The sequence below is a fragment of the Aegilops tauschii genome, chromosome 5 (genome assembly GCF_002575655.3).
Source record: "Aegilops tauschii subsp. strangulata cultivar AL8/78 chromosome 5, Aet v6.0, whole genome shotgun sequence".
Classification (NCBI taxonomy): Eukaryota; Viridiplantae; Streptophyta; class Magnoliopsida; order Poales; family Poaceae; genus Aegilops; species Aegilops tauschii.
In genome coordinates this window covers 547,706,864-547,716,769 of record NC_053039.3, presented here as the reverse complement: position 1 = coordinate 547,716,769, position 9,906 = coordinate 547,706,864, and positions in this window count along the sequence as shown.

Below are 9,906 nucleotides of genomic sequence, written 5' to 3'. Positions count from 1 at the left end.
GCGTCAGGACATGATGCCTTTCACTAAGCTTGGGTCCACCCTTCCGGATATGGACAGATGGGAAGAGTGCACTTCTTAAAAACAATGTGTCTGTTTAGTTACTTGTTACTTTCTGTACGACGAAACTTCAAATCTCTCAGTAAGACGAAACTATTAGATGTATGGTGTTGCGCTCTAGTTAATTACTTTCGGTACGATGAATATGTTTACTATATATGTTGCTTCTCATAACTGTTTCGTTGAATTTGCTTCATGATATATATATATATATATATATATGTGTGTGTGTGTGTGTGTGTGTGTGTGTGTGTGTGTGTGTGTGTGTGTGCATCTCTGACAGGTATATAGATCAACGATGGCGAGGAAGTGGTATGCCGTGTATGTAGGGCATGTTCCAGGTGTGTATGATGAGTGGCCAGAGTGTCAGGCCCAAGTCTCTGGCTTCTCCGGCGGAAGCCAGAAAGGGTTTGATAGCAGAGCGGAAGCCGAAACTAGTTACATGAGATTCATAGCACAACAGGGGATTCAGAACCAGCGCCGCTGCAAAAACTACTACATAATACCGCTTTTGATCATCGTGATCGCTCTTATCTTCTATGCGGTCATATCATAGTCTACGTAGATGATGAAACATGAGTATGTAACCATGTAGTTGCATGTATTGACAACATGTAATGACTTGTAACGCTATTTCGAGACATGTGTTCGACCATGATTGACGATGATGAGATACTTGAGACATGTCGAGACTTCTAATAACTTTGGCTCATCGATGACTCACTTGCTTTTCAATGAATATGCATGTTATTGTATAAACGGTGGATCTTTTTAATTGTGTATAGAGCCAAAATGCAAAAAAAATACAAAAGTTAGCAGTGGCGTGGGGTTAAAGATTACCAGTAGCGCTGGCTAGTTCCACACGCTGTAGATAATTATCAGTAGCGCTGGGGGTAAGCGCGCTACAGCTAGCTTTAGATACCAGTAGCACTGGGCCCAAAAAGCGCTACTGCTAAAAAATAGCTGTAGCACTGTAGCAGTAGCGCGCCTGCCCGCGCTACTAATAGCAAAAAAACCAGCGCTACTGGTAAGGGTTTTCCTAGCAGTGCTTGAACACGCGCTACTGGAAATTAGCAGTAGCGCCTGTTTTTGTAACGCGCTGATGCTAAGATTCTGTGTATAAGGTTTTCCCTAGTAGTAACCAACTGATATCTCCACCATTCAATATAAATATGTATCCGGTTTGTGACTTAGAGTCATCCGGATCAGTGTCAAAGCTAGCATCAACGTAACCATAAGCTCTTTGTCACCTCCATAAACGAGAAACATATCCTTAGTCCTTTTCAGGTACTTCAGGATGTTCTTGACCGTTGTCCAGAGATCCACTCCTGAATTACTTTGGTACCTCCCTGCTAGACTTATAGCAAGGCACACATCAGGTCTGGTACACAACATTGCATACATGATAGAACCTACGGCTGAGGCATAGGGAATGACTTTCATTTTCTCTCTATCTTCTGCAGTGGTCGTGTAACACCCCGGATGTAACTTTCCATAATTGTAACTCCAACTCTTGCCATTTTTGGCTATGTGTTATGATATTCCCTCTGTGGTCGGGTTTTGTCTTTCGTTTTGCATTTTGTCCATGTCATACATTTCATATCATGTCATCATGTGCATTGCATTTGCATACGGGTTCGTCTCATGCATCCGAGCATTTTCCCCGTTGTCCGTTTTGCAATCCGGCGCTCCCATCTCCTCCGGTGCCCCCTTTTTGTTTTTCTTTCGTGAGCGGGCGTCAAACGTTCTCGGAATGGACCGAGGCTTGTCAAGTGGCCTTGGTATACCACCGGTAGACCACTGGTCAAGTTTCGTTCCATTTGGAGGTCGTTTGGTACTCCAACGGTTCACCGGGTAACCGTAGATGACTTCTGTGTGTTACAGCAAACCCCCCCCCCTCAAAAACATCCCAAAACCCACCAAACTCTCTTCCATGCTGTAGGTCGTTCGATCACGATCGTGTGGGCGAAAACCGCACCTCATTTGGAGCCTCCTAGCTCCCTCTACCTATATATTTGCATCCCTCCCGAGATTTCTCGCAGATGAAACCCTAGCAAAATTCCCCGCCGCCACCGGACGTGTCCGGCCCGAGCCGGACAGGTCGCGCCGCCGCCTCCAGCCACCCACGGGCTGCCACGTGGCCCACGCCGCCCGCGCCGCCCGCCGGGCCCGTACGCCGCCCCCGCCGGCCCGCGCCTCTGCCGCGCCTCCTCCTCGGCCCGCGCCGCCGCCGCCCTCCGCCGCGGTCCCGCCGCCGGCCGCCATGCCCGCCGGCGCCCGCGTCGCCTCCGCCGCCACCGTTCCCACGCGCCGCCGCCGCAGCTCGCCGTCGCCGCGCCCTTCTTCCTCCTCCCCACCGGCGCCTCCCCGCGCTTCCTCCGGCCCCGGCGCCTCGAGCTCCGGCCGGCGAGCTTCGCCCGAGCTCGTGCCAGATCCGATCGGTAATCCCCGTGCGTTGACTTTTCTCTCCCCCCCCCCCCCCCCGAAACTTCTAAGTCATATTATTCTGCATCACATGCCCATGTTCATCGCATCACAACTCTCTGTATATAGCTCCGTTTCGCGCGTGTAATATGTCAAATTGTTCGTCTCGTGATGCTCTTCATTTTGTTCAATTGCACCATGTTCATTAGAGTCCATCTTGATGCCCAAATCTCTGGTCCAAGAGTGCTAATTGCTGTTATCTGCTGGTACTTAGCAGAACTTGGAGATTTGTTATTTTTGTATCATTTAATCTGTGCATCTTATGGGCATGAGCTCTACATGTGTTTTGTTGTATGTCATGCCATATTTCCAGTGGTGTATGCCATGTATTTTTGTGATCTCTGTGGGGACTAGCACAAGCATGAAAACTAGGCCCCGTAATGTTTCTGATTTCAGGGACAGTATTTTCTCTAAGTCTTTGTCTGCTGTTATTTTGTTGCCATGTAAACTTGATGCTACAGAGAGATCCATGCATATTTTGGAGATGTTCATTAAGGATGTTTTGTAGATATTGTTGTAATTGATCCATGCCTGCCCTTGTTTGCAATTATGGAGTGTCATAGCATGACTCAATATTGCTCTACTTTTGCTATAAAATATTTCTGGCAGATTGTTTACGTGTTATTCAATTTTCCCAAGCTTGTTGTAGTTGATCCATTCATGCTATGCTTTTGTTCTTGCCATGGATAGCTTCATGAACATGCCATATTGCTGTAGGTATGCTTGTTTTGTCATGCATTGCCTTGTGGTGAGTGCATCAAGCTCACCAAGATGCCTTCATATTATTGTTTCTGCCATGCTCAGTTTTCTGCGAAGTCTGGAACCTGTTAACGTAACTTGCTATGTTTGCATGGTTGCCATCATATCTTATGGTCCTTTTTGGCTTATGCTCAGTAAGGGACTTTTGTCATATGCATTTAGTAGAACACTTCCATTCCTTGTTTTGCTATGTTAACTTCCTGTAGCATGTTGATTTCGTGCTCTGAACATTGCTACCTGATACTGTTTCAGGCATGTCCAGTAATTTCACCAAGTCCGTGAACCTGATTTCTTTTGCACTTTTGCCATGCTTGTTTGAGCCGGTTATGTTGTGATCTAGCCGTAGCTCAGTGTTCATCTTTTGTCAAGCATCTCCTGTAGATTACTGCCATATGCTTTGTTGCTACGTTGGAGTGATGTAGCATTGTTACTTGTTGCATTTTAACTGCTATCATGTTGTTAATCGCAGATTCGTGTCATTCTTGTTTTGCTTGCCATTTGCAAACCGTGCATCCGTTTCCGGTGATCTTTATATCGATTTCGATTGAAATCATCTCATCTTTCCAGTGGCATGCTTGGTTTGCCAAGTTACTGCCTTGTTCATCATTTTCCTTCCGGAGCACGCATATGCATCGCATATCATATCTCGCATATCATACATGTTTTGCATCATGTTGCTTGTGCATTTCTCGTGATTGATTGTGGTTCCGTTGCTTGTGATTCTTGTCTTGGGTAGAGCCGGGAGACGAGTTCATGAACGAGGAACCTGTTGAGTACGCTTACGAGGATCAAGCTTTCGACAACTCTGAGAACCTTGCAGGCAAGATGACCACCCCTCGAAATCACTTCTATCTTTGCTTTGCTAGTTGTTCATTCTATTGCCATGCTGCGCTACCTACCATTTGCGATATCATGCCTCCCATATTGCCATGTCAGCCTCTAACCAACCTTTTCCTAGCAAACCGTTGTTTGGCTAAGTTACCGCTTTTGCTCAGCCCCTCTTATAGCGTTGCTAGTTGCAGGTGAAGATGAAGTTGGTTTCATGTTGGAACATGGATATGTTGGGATATCACAATATCTCTTATTTAATTAATGCATCTATATATTTGGTAAAGGGTGGAAGGCTCGGCCTTATGCCTGGTGTTTTGTTCCACTCTTGCCGCCCTAGTTTCTGTCATACCGGTATTATGTTCCTTGAGTTTGCGTTCCTTACGCGGTTGGGTGATTTATGGGACCCCCTTGACAGTTCGCCTTGAATAAAACTCCTCCAGCAAGGCCCAACTTTGGTTTTACCATTTGCCACCTAAGCCTTTTTCCCCGGGTTTTCGCGAGCCCGAGGGTCATCTTTATTTAAACCCCCGGGCCAGTGCTCCTCTGAGTATTGGTCCAACCTGTCAGTCGCCGGTGGCCACCAGGGGCAACTCTGGGCTCGCCTATCGGAAGCTTGGACAATCCGGTGTGCCCTGAGAACGAGATATGTGCAGCTCCTATCGGGATTTGTCGGCACATTCGGGCGGCTTTGCTGGTCTTGTTTTACCATTGTCGAAATGCCTTGTAAACCAGGATTCCGACACTGATCGGGTCTTTCCGGGAGAAGGTTTATCCTTCGTTGACCGTGAGAGCTTATGATGGGCTAAGTTGGGACACCCCTGCAGGGTATTATCTTTTGAAAGCCGTGCCCGCGGTTATGAGGCAGATGGGAATTTGTTAATGTCCGGTTGTAGAGAACTTGTCACTTGACCCAATTAAAATACATCAACTGTGTGTGTAGCCGTGATGGTCTCTTCTCGGCGGAGTCCGAGAAGTGAACACGGTTTGAGTTATGAATGACGTAAGTAGGAGTTCAGGATCACTTCTTGGTCATTGCTAGATGACGACCGTTCCGTTGCTTCTCTTCTCGCTCTCTTTTGCATATGTTAGCCACCACATATGCTTAGTGCCTGCTGCAGCTCCACCTCTTTACACCATCCTTTCCTATAAGCTTAAATAGTCTTGATCTCGCGGGTGTGAGATTGCTGAGTCCTCGTGACTCACAGATTCTACCAACACAGTTGCAGGTGCCGACGATGCCAGTGCAGATGATGGGATCGATCTCAAGTGGGAGTTCGATGAGGAACGTGGTCGTTACTATGTGTCTTTTCCTGATGATCAGTAGTGGAGCCCAGTTGGGACGATCGGGGATCTAGCATTTGGGGTTATCTTATTTTCATTTGGATCTTGACCGTAGTCGGTCTATGTGTGTATTTTGGATGATGTATGGATTATATTTATGAATTGTGTGAAGTGGCGATTGTAAGCCAACTCTTTATCCCATTCTTGTTCATTACATGGTATTGTGTGAAGATGACCCTTCTTGCGACAAAACCACTATGCGGTTACGCCTCTAAGTCGTGCCTCGGCACGTGGGAGATATAGCCGCATCGTGGGCGTTACAAGTTGGTAATCAGAGCCATCCCCGACTTAGGAGCCCCCTGCTTGATCGAATCGCTGGCGTTGTTGAGTCTAGAACAAAATGTTTTGAGTCTTAGGATTATATATATTGGAGAGTAGGATTCTTTTTACTCCTCGGTCCCTTCGTCGCTCTGGTGAGGTCTCCTGACGTAGAAGTTTTGACTCTTCTCTCCTCAAATTTCACTAAAAAAAATTTAGGATCACGCGGGTATCTTGGAATCGTTCCGATGGTTTTGTGATGAGAACATTGTTCTTGATGCCTCCTGACATTTAGGGGTTGTGGCAGTGTCCCGGGGAGTTGAGCTCCGAGGTGTTGTCATCACAATTTTATCGTTGCAGTTCTGGAATACCTGAGTTTCGCCGACATCGAAATCTCTTTTATGCAGTTGTTGGTGAGATCACCTCGACGCCACCCAGTACTGGGGCGGGAGTTCGGGAGTATTGCCATAACTCGTATAACGGATGTTTTTCGAAGGTTGAGGTAAACGATTTCCGAAGGTTTCTTGGTTATGTGTTGACGGATATACAGCTGGATCTAGGGATTGCTAGTTTGGGTGATATATTTTGTGTCCCCTGTATCCCCAACACCAGATTGCATAACCAGAAAGTTTCGAGAGTTTATAAGTGGGAATTCAAGTAGCTCTTAGGATATCTTTCCGACAGACGCATGATATGAGATTGGGGTTCGACGTCTAGTGGTCCGCCTGTACACGGTTGGTTTAACAGTGGTCTCGTAGTGTCTTAAAGAGTTCTTGGCTATGCCGACTCGGGGACGCTTCGTATGTCATGTGCACAGCCTTGTACATGATGGTGTTGTACGATCGAGCCCGTGTGGGCCCCACCACAAAAACTTCGGACGAAATATCTATCATATGTTTGTTCCGGCTTATTCTGCAAGCCAATGCTTTGTTTTTTTTGTATTGTGGTATTCGAGTTGCTTCGATATCAAATGTTGATTCCATACCTTTTTCTAAGTGGCTTCTCAACTTATGGAAGCGTGATGATTTACTATGGAATTCATTCGTTCATCTTCGTTCAAATGTTTATTGTGAAGACTATATGTTGCAATTTCTATCCGTTGATTCTACTTATCTATTTGTCTATCAAGATGCTAACAGATGTCACCCTCTTCAGGATGGCTCCGCCAACGCGTCAGAATCTGGATCGCAATGAAGGGAGTCAGGCGAACCCTCCGCCACCACCTCCGCCTCCGGAGGCATGGCAAGCTATCATGGCAGCCACCAACGCCAATGCTCAGATGATTCTGCAACTCTTGCAAGAACGCACCCAAGGGCAAGGCAATCAAGGTCAAGGAAACAATCAGCCTCACTTCGCTACACTCAACCAGTTTCTCGCAAATCAGCCCAAGTCTTTCAGCTACTGTGCCGAGGCCACGGATGCCGATGATTGGCTCATGGACATCAACAAGCATTTTGAATGTAGCAATGTCAGGCCTGAGGACTATGTCAAGTTCGCTTCTTTTCAGCTCAAGGACCAAGCTGCTGATTGGTATCAACAATACAAAGATTCCAGAGGAGGTTGTGTGATCACTTGGACTGACTTCTGTCGGGACTTCAAAGCGCACCACATTCCACAAAGTGTTGTTGAGAGCAAGCGTGAGGAGTTCCGCAATCTCAAGCAAGGCAACATGTCTGTGTATCAATACAACATCCAGTTTCGGAAACTTGCTCGCTTCGCTAAACAAGACGTTCCTGATGAAAAGAGCATGATCTATCACTTCAGAGGTGGCCTTAGAGAGGATCTGCAGTTAGCTCTCGTTCTGGTTGAGCCTACTCAGTTTGATCAATTCTATAATATGGCACTGAAGCAAGAGGCTGCTCAGCTCAAGTGTGAGGCTTCTAAGAAGAGAGTCAGAGACGCAGTTCAGTCTTCTTCTTCCTCACTTGTGGCTTCTAAGCAACAGAAGTTCTGGTTGCCTCCTCCTCCTCCGTTTCGTCAACCTTACCAGCAGAAGAACAAAGGTGGCCATGGTTCTTCCAACTCTTCCAACTCTGGCTATCAGAACAAGTCTCAGAATCAAGATCCAAAGTCCAATGCTCCTTATCATCGTCCACTCTCAGAGGTGACTTGCAACAAATGTCAGCAGAAAGGTCACTATGCTAACAAGTGCTTCAACCAAAGGCGCCTGCCTCCTCCTCCTGTCAGATCTTCCAGCAATGCAGTGGTCAAGCATAATTCCAAGTTTGCAAAGGTGAACATGATGAATGCATCTCAAGCGGAGGAATCGACTGATGTGATAATGGGTAATCTTCCTGTTAATGATATTCCTGCAAAAGTTCTTTTTGATACTGGTGCATCGCTTTCTTTCATATCAAGACCTTTTGCATCCAAGCATGAGTTGGTTTTTCAAGGTTTGCCTATACCGTTAGCAGTTGTCTCTCCGGGCAAATGCATGAATGCAAGTTCCATGGTTCCGGATGTTTCCATCAAGATGGGAAACTATAAATTTCTGTCTTCTCCAGTTGTTCTTGGTGACTCGGATATTGATCTAATTCTCGGGATGGACTAGCTTTCTAAGCACAAGGCTCAACTTGATTGTGCTGCCAGGGAAATTCAATTGACACACTCTTCTGAGGATGTTATCATTTATGCCGCTCGTGATGAAACCATTCGGTTATTTTCTCTCAATGAGAAGGGCGAATTGAATGCCATCTCTCAAATTCCAGTCGTTTGTGAGTACCAAGATGTCTTTCCAGAAGAGCTTCCGGGTATGCCTCCTCACCGGCCAATTGAGTTCGTTATCGATCTTGAGCCGGGCAGTGAACCCATTTGCAAGCGTCCATACAAGCTTGGACCCAACGAGCTGAAGGAATTGAAGAAACAGCTCGATGAACAAGAGCGTCTGGGTTTGATCAGACCGAGTTCATCTCCATGGGGTTGTGGTGTTCTTTTTGTAAAGAAGAAGGATGGCACGGACCGACTTTGTGTCGACTACCGTCCATTGAACAAGAAGACAATTAAGAACAAGTATCCGCTTCCCAACATCAATGAGCTATTCGAGCAACTCAAACGTGCTAAAGTTTTCTCGAAGCTTGACCTTCGTATGGGTTATCATCAGATTCGCATTCGTGAAGAAGATATTCCCAAGACAGCATTCAGAACAAGCTTTGGTTCTTATGAATATCCTGTCGTGTCTTTCGGCCTTGTCAATGCTCCTCCAACATTCTCTCGGATGATGAATTTCATCTTCAACCCCTATACCAATGAATTCGTCCTGGTGTATCTCGATGATATATTGGTCTTCTCCAAGAATGAGAAGGACCATGCCAAACATTTGCGATTGGTGCTCGACAAGCTCAGAGAGTATCAATTCTATGTGAAGTTCTCCAAATGTGAGTTTTGGCTCGATGAAGTTCTTTACCTTAGTCACATCATCTCTGCCAAGGGCATCGCTGTTAACCCCGAGAAGGTGTCCGCAATTGTGAATTGGGAACCTCCTCAGAATGTCAAGCAGCTCCGCAGTTTTCTTGGTCTTGCAAGCTATTGCCGAAGATTCGTTGAGAATTTATCTAAGATTGCAAAGCCTCTTTCCAACCTCCTCTAGAAGCATGTGAAGTATGTCTGGTCTCCTGAGTGTGACGTTGCTTTCAACACTCTCAAAGAGAAACTAGTCACAGGTCCTGTCTTAACTCCTCCTGATGAATCCAAGCCATTTGAAGTTTTCTGTGATGCTTCTCTCCAAGGTCTCGGTGCTGTGTTAATGCAAGAGAAGAAAGTTGTGGCCTATACCTCTCGTCAGTTGAAGCCCAATGAAAAGAACTACCCCACTCACGATCTTGAGTTGGCGGCAGTTGTCCATGCATTAATAACGTGGAGACATCTCTTGTTGGGAAGAAAAGTGGACATATTCACCGATCACAAGAGTCTCAAGTACATCTTCACTCAGCCCAACCTCAACCTCAGGCAGACTCGATGGGTCGAAATGATTCAAGAGTACAATCCGAGTATTGAATATACTCCAGGCAAAGCCAATGTCATTGCAGATGCTTTGAGCAGGAAGGCTTATTGCAACAGCTTAATTCTCAAGCCTTTCCAACCGGATCTTTGTGAAGCTTTCCGCAAGCTGAATCTCCAAGTTGTTCCTCAAGGCTTTCTTGCCAACATCATAGTCTCTCCTACTTTGGAAGATCAGAT